Genomic DNA, 10,128 nt, shown 5'->3' with positions numbered 1-10,128 from the left:
ACACTTGTCGACATGTTTTTAAAGTGAAAATTTGCATCACTGGCATTATTTTGAAATTTATTTGCCTCAGTGCATGATTTTTCGTCATTTTTTGAGGTTATGACTCAACCATGACGTGATGAGTGATTTTTGATACCGAATTTGAATTCAGCTCCCCAAAATCCATAGGAATACGTGTGGCTTGTTACCAGATCCGCACACTTTTTTTTGTGTGGGTGTGTTATGGTTTGATTATATTATAAGTAAAAAGATGTTGTAGAAACTATTTAATGAATGGAACCTTTTTAAACCAAAATTATTTAACTTAAATAAACATTTAAGTTATTATCTAAAGTACTGAGGAACATGGTCCTGCATACTGTTATTAAAGTATCTGATGATGGCAATCTGAAGTCGTATTGAACAACGTCTGAAGTCCTCTTTGTCATGCTAGCTTCTACATCACTCGAGTGAGATGAATTTCTTAGCATTATACCCAGCTATTGATACACTGCCATTGCTTTTTCTTATCTGCCAATGTATAATAATGGTCGAAAGCTAATTGCCGATCATCGTTAGAGATATTATTGAAATAAGTTTTCCGGCATTCTTCTAAACATCCAGACTTCATTACTCGAGGCTTTATAACTATTCCTGTCCGTGCAACTCCCTTTGCTCCTTCTGCTCGTAGTTTTTTGGCCATATTATCTATGGACCCTTTAGAGTTGCTGACTCTTTTTCTAACAAGAAGAGGAAAATAAAAATATATAATTGACTCTTAATGAACATAGTCCCAATAATTGGTAATAAAAAAATCTCTCTTCTAAAAATATTTGCAATTTTTGGACTTATATGTATACGTCAATACTTGAATTATTTTTTACTTCTATTCATCTGAAATACTGCAATTAAACTTTATAGAAATCCCATAATTCAGAGTTTAAAACTTGAATTTGTATGATAGTTACCATCCGAGTTATTAATTTCTACGGCATTGTAGCTTTCGTTTACAGACTCAAAAACATTTTGTGAAACCTCGAACGAACTATCAGTATTGACCTTGACAGGCACTGCGTAGCATACAATATCACTTGATATTAAGCAAGTAGCTGTAAGCTCTAGAAACACATTTTGTAATTAGATAAAATGATAATAGATCATTATTTTATTTTTATTTTCTAATTTTTATATTTTTTATACTTACCTAATAAAGTAATATCATTGTAAATCTCAATATTAAAGACATTAACTTTAGGTATATTTGTTGGTCCTGTTGGGAATAGGAGAAGGTGAAGATCTGAATTGCCGTGACAGCGGTGACGGCGCACAGTGCGGCGAATTAAAAAATTTGGGTTCAAAATGATTCAGAGCCTACCATTTTCATCCAATTCTATCTTTTTTAAAAATTAAATTTAATTAAACTCTGAAGAGGTCTGTCGAGGGCGATTTTGCTAAAAAGGCTCTGTTTGTTTTTTATTCAAGTTGCAAAATGCCAAAAAACCATAATTTTTCACGTTTGAGCCGCTTGTTCTGTAGCATTTAATGATTTTACCTCAAAAAGGTGAAAAACTGTTACATTTACAATCGATTAAAAAATCCTTATAACCTAGATGAAGTTCATACAATCCGTTCAATTGTTATGAATAAATCTATGAACAAAATCGATTATTACTTTATTAATTAATGTTTCGTTGAAATCAAACACTAAAGTATATTTTTTTTATTGTTATTAACAAATTTCATAAACAAATTTAATAAATAAGCGCCTCTGTGTATATAAAATGCATTTTATCTGCACAATCATTAGGTTTGCCTTCAAAAATGAAAATACCATGACAGAAATAGATAATAAAAATATTTACCATTGTTATAAACAATATTGATTAACAAATGCATTTAAAAATCACTCTTTGATAGAAAAAATCCATTTGTTTCATAATTGTTCATTTTATCCCTAAATTAATATTCTGATTGGCGAAACTGTCGTTTGACAATATTTTTTTTCTTAACAATTCTGATCAACAAATGCATTTAATAGACGCTTTCAAATAATAAAAATCTCTTTCTTGCTGAAATGTTGATTATATCAAAAAAATTAAACTCCTACGAAATACACTGACATCCAGAAACATTCCCTACTGTTATAAACAATCATGATCAATCAATTCTTAAAATAATTCTTTCGTATAGAAGAAACCTGTTTTTTGGGCTTGATAGTTAATGTTATTAGTTCATGATTGTTAATAACAATAGGAAATGTTGTTAGATGTCAGAATATTTCGAAGGAGTTTCATTTTTTAAGATATAATCAACATTTCATCAAGAAAGAGATTTTTCCTATTTGAAAGCGTCCATTTAATGCATTTGTTGGGCAGAATTGTTAGTAAAAATAAAAAATATCTTCATACGTCAGTTTGCTCCATCAGAATATTAATTTAGGGATAAAATGAACAATTATGTACAAAAGAAATAGATTTTTACTATCAAAGAGTGAGGGTTTAATGCATTTGTTAATCAGTATTGTTTATAACAATCGTACATATTTGGATCATCTATTTCTGTCATGGAATTTTCATTTTTGAAGGCAAACCTAATGATTGCGCAGAAAAATTGCATTTTATATATACAGCAAAGCTTATTTATTAAATTTTTGTATGAAATTTGTTTACAACAATCAAAAAAATTATACTTTAGTGTTTCATTTCAACAAAACATTAATTTCACTCGATTTCGCGGAGAAAAACGTAAAGAAAAGAACTTCCAGGCTTTAATGTACAGCAATAATCAATTTTGTTCATAAATTTATTTATAAAAATTGAACAGATTGCACGAACTTCATCTAAGTTATTAGGATTTGTTAATCGAGTGTAAATATATCAGTTTTTCACCTTTTTGAGGTAAAAACAATGAATGCTACAGAACAGTTGAGTTAAGAGAAGGAGAGGTGTCACGTGGTGGGGATCCGTGTGACGGAGCGTGTTTCACTCGCTTTCGCGTGACGTTTCAAATTTCCAGGCTAGCTCCCCAGCGCCAACCCGCGATAAAGAACTCCGTTCTAAAAGATAAAATCGGATGAAAATTGTAGACTCTGGATCATTTTGAACCCCAATTTTCTAATTCGTCGCACCGTGCGGCGGCGGCAATTCAAATCTTCACCTTTTCCTATTCAGCTGACTCGGCTTGCGCTCTGATTAGTGGGACTTTTTCTCTGTACGCGCTCTCTTATTGTCGGGATTTTTGCGGTTTGGGACTTTTGAAATAGATCCAGTTATCGATTGACAAGTGGTTAAAAACAGTAATTCTTGGCAATAAAGTAGCATAGGTTAAGTTTGTTAGAAACGAAAATGTTTGTTAGGTATCTCTACGAGTTATATAATAATACGAAGTTTACAACTCTGTGTATTATTATTGTTAATCTAACCATTGAATTTTAACATATACTTACCCAGTTCGTCATCGCCACTCATGACGTCACTCTTTCTTCAAAGATGAAAATTTTACGAGCGTGAATAATTGAGGCAATGAGAATCACATATAAGTAAAGCCCACTTGGAAATGACCGTCAATAACAATTGAGAAGAACATGATTTAGAGGCCAACTTCAAGTGGGCTATACCTAGCTGTCATTCTCATTGCCTCAATTCTTTTTTGCACAATGCACAACTAGCATGCGTGTGTTGCAAATGCACACAGTACGTACGTAACCTAGATTGTCGTCGGATTCGACCAAAATTCTCGCGTAGGTTTGTGACAATTACACAGAATCCCAGTGTCAAAATACAACAGGGGTAGGAGGTCGAAAATTCGCGAAAATCTGTGATATCCTTTATGGAAGCTCCCCAACTGCTAGGTTGCAGGTCCATTTAATAATTCAAGATTTTAATTTCTTTTCTGACAGTTACAATTTGTAATTTTTATTGTTAAACATTATTCATTTTTTATTTTTACATATTTATTTATTTTTTATTGACATTTTGGTCGCAACAATAATTCCTCACTGTTACTTCCACCTTTGCGTCTTCCTGGTTCGCCTCTTGCCGAAAATCTTGCAAGAAAAAATTTCTGGTTGATAACGCCGAGATTTGAACACCGGTCTACGGCTTGAACATGCCTTGTTTCAGCCAGTTAATGCCACTTGGCGGTGTGCACATAGCATATTACGTAAAGGCAAGCCACTCCTAACACATCATCTGAATAGTGAATTTCGACATGCTGTGGGAGAAGGTGGTTTTCTCTTCGTGTGAACGTTTCCGGTCACACAAGCAGAAAAATCCATCAAAAATAGATTCCTGAGTATTCAAAACATACTTCTATACTGATATTTAAAATCTTTAAAAATCATTTACGAGTTGTTTGTCTGTAAATTAATTTAATCTAAATTTTGTAGAAAAAAGATATATCTTCAAGATGTACGTCAGAGAATAAATTTAACAGAAAATTTAATTAATTAAAATAAAATATAATGAATACAATTAAAATAATTAATAGTAATTATATTATTATATATTATTATTAAATATTATTATACTATTAATTATAGTATAATAATTATTTGTATTTATATATAAGTATTTTAAAGGCCAATAACAAATTAGGAGAAGAATAATGATTTTGGCCTTCTTGGGATAATGAAGCTTGGGCTTCGCTTTTGCACACAATTCACCGAAAAGAAGTTCAACAGCCAATACCGAAATTCTATCTGAATCAAATGAAATGTTGAATCTCGTAGATGCGTAACAGTATTTTGGATGCTCGGACGGTGTCCTCGTATTACGCAAGATTTGTTATCTTATTAAGTCCTGAAAATTATTTGTGTCTGGCGTTTATCTTTTGTGTTACGCCGTTGTACAACTAGTTCAGAATGATGTTTTTCCACGTGACGACATGCTTAACACGTGATCATTTTATAGAGAAAGCGTCTCGCGGTCACCATTTATCAGAAAAAATCACAGTCCTCTTCGAGCCTTTAAAATCGACTTTGCTGAAGAAATACTCCCCGCAACGATTAATTTTGGAGCCGGTAAATCTATACTCATTTACTCAATGTTCAGTGCATGTATGCCGCGTATAATACCTTAGACAACTTTTGTTTGAAGTTGTAAGTTTGGGTTGAAGTCCTAACCTCAAAATTAATTATTTTCATAATATTTTAAGTTTACTGAATCTATTTCGGATTTAGTTCGCAGCATAGTAATGGTCTCTTTTTAAATATATAATTGTGCCTGCAAAGCGAGAAGTCGTCCAACTTTAACACTTTCTGCACGAAATGGCAACTTCGAATTATCTGGGTTAAATACTGAGGTTGGGTTTTATACCGGTGTTACCGGCGCAAAGTCAGTGTAGCGATGCGTGCCTATTCATGCATTCAAATGTGAATGCACATGAAGGGTACCAGTGATAGCAGTACAGAACTAGATACCAAAATTTCCTCAGAAATGGGTGTATTGCACACAAAAATCTTAAAAAATCAAATGTAGCTTGTGTTAAAAGGATTCCCAGATGGCAAAATATCCGCATGGTGCGGGCGCGGCGTGCAGATCAATCCGTGCGTCGTAAGGGCAAGGTTAGAGACCGGTGCGACAACAAATGAGTCGCATATGCGCCGCATGGTGTGTTCGCACGCATGCGTCGCATGGCGCGTTAGCGACATATAGAGATAAATATTGCATCTAATTACATACTTACTACAGGCAAACTTTTCCTGGATGATTTCAAACTGCTTCAATAGAAGCGTAAAAAACATTCCGTAATATAACCGCGATCGGCTGCTGCATGAACTGGCACGAACTATGAACATTCAACGTACTCATAGGACTTGCAGCAAAGATGCTCTCAGTGACCCGGATCACTGAGAAACCATGCGCACGCAAAACTAACATGCGTACGTTATATTTTAAACATCAGAGTTTTAGAGTAAGCTATAGAAGATATTTTTAAAGCAAATTTCTTTATAGATAACCCAGATAACAAAATGTCGACACTGAGTCCGCATGGTGCGTGCGCAATATGCAGAATAGTCGACACGTTGTGATAGTGAAGATACCGACACATGTAACCTCATATGCGTAGCATGTGTCGAAACAGCGGGCCGGCACACTGCTCTTACAATGCAACCGCATTTCCGACGCATCGTAACGACACTTGCGTGTTAGAAAACAGCCCTTGCATAATTATAATAATTGTAATTTTATTATTTATTTCAGGAACGATATAGGAAAAAAAGAAGTTAACTTAACCCTCTACCGCCCACAGTCAAATATATGTAACGTTTGGAAGACTTGAGTTTTTTTTAATATGACTTTGAGACGAACAGCAATTTTTAACGCAAGTTTTTATATGAGTCAGGACGATAATGAGCTAGAATTTTAGTTTTGTATACACTCCGCCATAGGAATAATATGCCTAAATATCTCAAAATTCAGAAAAAAAGAAAGTTTTAAGGGCGGTAGAGGGTTAAATATATTCAGAAATATATTTGATTAATTCTCTATGTATAATAATAGAACAATATTTTAATTTTACAAACATAAATTGTTTAGTTTAGGGCAGACTTTAACAAAATTATGCTCAGAAACAGGTACCGACCGAAAATTTTGTTCTACTTTCTTCACTGCCAGTAAACCCTATAAAAGTTTGATCCAATCATGGAAGTAATTTAATATACCATATACACTGTTAGCAAAATCTGTATGAGGTTTAATATACATGTGTGTGAAGCAAATATGCGCTACCGCTACTGAAATTTCACATACATTGGTGTAGTGAATTTAATATACATGTGTATTAAATTTAATATACAGGCCAGTATAGCAAAGTGCATGAAAACTCAAACTGCTTTCATTTCTTTAAATCATGTCAAATATTCTCAATGAAATTAATAATATAGAATTCGTAGACTCAGTTGTTATTTATAATGAAAGTGCAATGTACAGGTAAAAATTTTCCTAATTTTGCTCTAAATGATCAAAATTTAAGGGGAATACAATTAATTGTAGGTTAAGTCTGTTATTTATTTGCCTAATTGAAGTTTTCGATATATAATCCAATTTTATTTTTGGTTAACAGGAAGAATGTATCAGGTTTTATTATTTAGAATCGAAAATTACAGCTAAACTTATTTTAAAGTTGTGAAAAATGAAATTATATGATTTTTCTTGTAAGTGATTAACATGAATGTATATGAAATTTAATATACGCGCTCTTAATGGCGATTTCATATACTTCATATATTAATTTTAACACACATGGGTCTATTAAATTTAATATTTTTTTTAACAGTGTAGTTAATCTTAGCAAATCAAGTGAATGGAAAGGATACTCTACAAGAGTATCCTCATAGTATCCACATAGTATCCTTTCCGTAACATGCAACAAAATTTTTTTAAAAATTAATAAAACAGCAAGACCAACTTTTAAATTGGTGAAATTCAGATTTTACGTAAAAATTCCCATTAGAAGGTCACGGAGTAATCGCAATAGTTGTTTTTATAACGATAAAAAGTTTAAAAAAATATAAGACGTATAACACCTGTTGACGGCTACACTTCAAAATGCATCATCTATAAGTTGCAGTTAACAGGCATTATACGTCTTATATTTTTAAAACTTTTTACCGTTATAAAAAAAAACTATTGCGATTATTCCGTGATCTTCTAATGGAAATTTTAAAGTTGAATCCGAATTTCGCCAATTTAAAAGTTGATCTTGCTGTTTTTTTTCCATGATACGGAAGGGATACTATGAGAATACTCTGTAGAGTATCCTTTTCGTTCGCGAGGTCCGCTAGGTTCGTCTAAATTTGGAAATAGCACTTAAATAAAGTTTAAAAACTTTTCTATTGTTTTCAACAAAATAGTTAGATTTTTAAACCGAAAGTTAAATTTTCATGCAAAACGCTTAACTGTATACTAAAAAGAGGCACTTTTAAAAAATACATCAACTTTGCACAATAGAAATTTATTTTCCATCAAGACGAATTTTCGATACAAAAAATTAATGTTTAATCACAGTTAAATTTTCGACAAAAAATATTATTTTCTTGTAGTTAAAAATAATTGATTTTTTCACAAAAACAAAAAGAATTTTCTACAAAATAGCTAAATTTTCAGAAAACAAATTTTTCAACTAAATTGATGAATCATCATCAACAACAAAAAGTAAATTTCTAAATTTGGAATCGCTTTAAATGATTGAAATTAATTGAAAATTCCTTCGAATGTTTAAAAACATCCTCAAATATTTCAAATCCTTTAAAATCTCTTAAAACTTTTCAAAGCTCTTGAAAATTCCTTGCAATTTTAAAAATATCCTGAAATATTTCAAATCCTTCAAAAGCTTATACTAAATTATTGAAATCAATGGAAAATTCCTTGGAATCTATTAAAATATCCCAAAATATATGAAATATTTCAAAATCTCATATTAAATTACTGTAATCAATTACAAATTTCTTGGAACCTTTTAAAATACTCTCAAATATTTTAAAATCTTCAAAATTTTTTGAAACACCCTGACACATTTTAAAGATTTATAAAGTACTTTGGAATGTTTTTTAATAAATGCTAAAATTGTTTAAACTCTTTAAAATTCCTTTAAATTATAAAAATGAATTGAAAATTCATTGACATCTTTTTAAACATCCTCAACTATTTAAAATATTTTAAAATCCCGTGAAAATTTTCAAAGCTCTTGCAAATTCCTTTAAATTTTAAAAATACCCTAAAATATTTAAAATATTTAAAAATCTAATACTACATTATTGAAATCAATTGAAAATTCCTTGTAATCTATTAAAATATATCAAATCTTTCATTTTTTTCAGTCAGATATTTAGGAGTCAATGTTGATAATCCAATAATTTTTCGATCGCACCTGATGTGGTAATTTTGAAAAAACACTGAAAACAATGATGAGAGTAGAGCTAAAAGGTAAACATAGAAACATAATCTATACCATAATTCCTTGAGGCGTTTGCAGATTTGCTTTATCTTGCACTTAATGTAGCACAAATAAACAAAATGTACAAACGGATTTGAAGGTAAAATACTGGACAGTTAAAAAACACAAAATTGGCTCATTTATCTCTCAGATTGTAGCCGTCAAAATTGCTTGCTTCGCGATCGAACAGTTTTACTCGGGGTAAAATACCACCATCGAACTGGGGGTTTTCCCACAAATGTGTTTTTCCGGCCGGGTTGCACTGAGGGCCCTTTCACACGATTGTAGATCCGGAAGTTGTCGACTTGCGGAAGTCATTAGTTGTGAAAATAGAGACATTTCCGTCAGCGGAAAAATCTCCAAATGGCAGTAATTTGAATGCTCGGTTTTATTTTAATAGATGATTCAATGTTTTTCAAATGATAGGCAAATTTATGCAGCTGAAAATAAGTATGGAAGAATAACGGCGATGGATTAAATAAATATTTCAATGTTTCGATGAAAAGAAACAATCACGTTCTAAATCAGCTGATTCATCTCCAAGTTCTGTGTTCAACAGTTTGGGTATTTCTTATTTTGTATCGCTCTTTCAACAAAATAATTGTTCTGTCGACTCGCCTAACCTTAGGTGGTTCAGCGAGTTATTTATTGTAGTTTTTTAATATTTATTCCCAACCTCGACGATTCCCTGAAATGATGAAACACTAAACTTATCCACTCTCGCGCAATTTGAGGGACTTTGAAATAATACACATGTATAAGGGAAAAAGCCATGCTGACATAAAAAACCCTGATTTGTTAAAGGGAAATACAAAGAGGAATTGATAGTTAATGATCGCGATGAGTATTGACTATAGTCGCGGCAAACCGGCGATGGCGTCGCACCCGCACGCGGTTAAGTTCAAGTAATTTCATTCAATTTGATCGTGAGGGTGATTGAATCCTGGTTCCTTCGATAGGAATCAGTGGGGTTACTCTAGTCATGCCGAGGAGGTGATAGGTCGCGGCGGTGCTCCACACGGACCGAGTGTGGTTTCGAGATGATTGAAATATTGCTCGAACGAATAGCTGTATTCCGGACGATTACTCAATGAGTACTGAGAAGACTGAAAACCAGTGCTGCCAGACCAAATCGTTGGGGAATCCGTATACACTAGCGTTTAGGGTGGGGGGAAGTTCCTAAAAATCCGTAAAAATCCGATTTCCACAAAA

Source organism: Belonocnema kinseyi, chromosome 1 (assembly GCF_010883055.1).
Source record: "Belonocnema kinseyi isolate 2016_QV_RU_SX_M_011 chromosome 1, B_treatae_v1, whole genome shotgun sequence".
Classification (NCBI taxonomy): Eukaryota; Metazoa; Arthropoda; class Insecta; order Hymenoptera; family Cynipidae; genus Belonocnema; species Belonocnema kinseyi.
Note: the sequence above shows the minus strand (reverse complement) of the source record.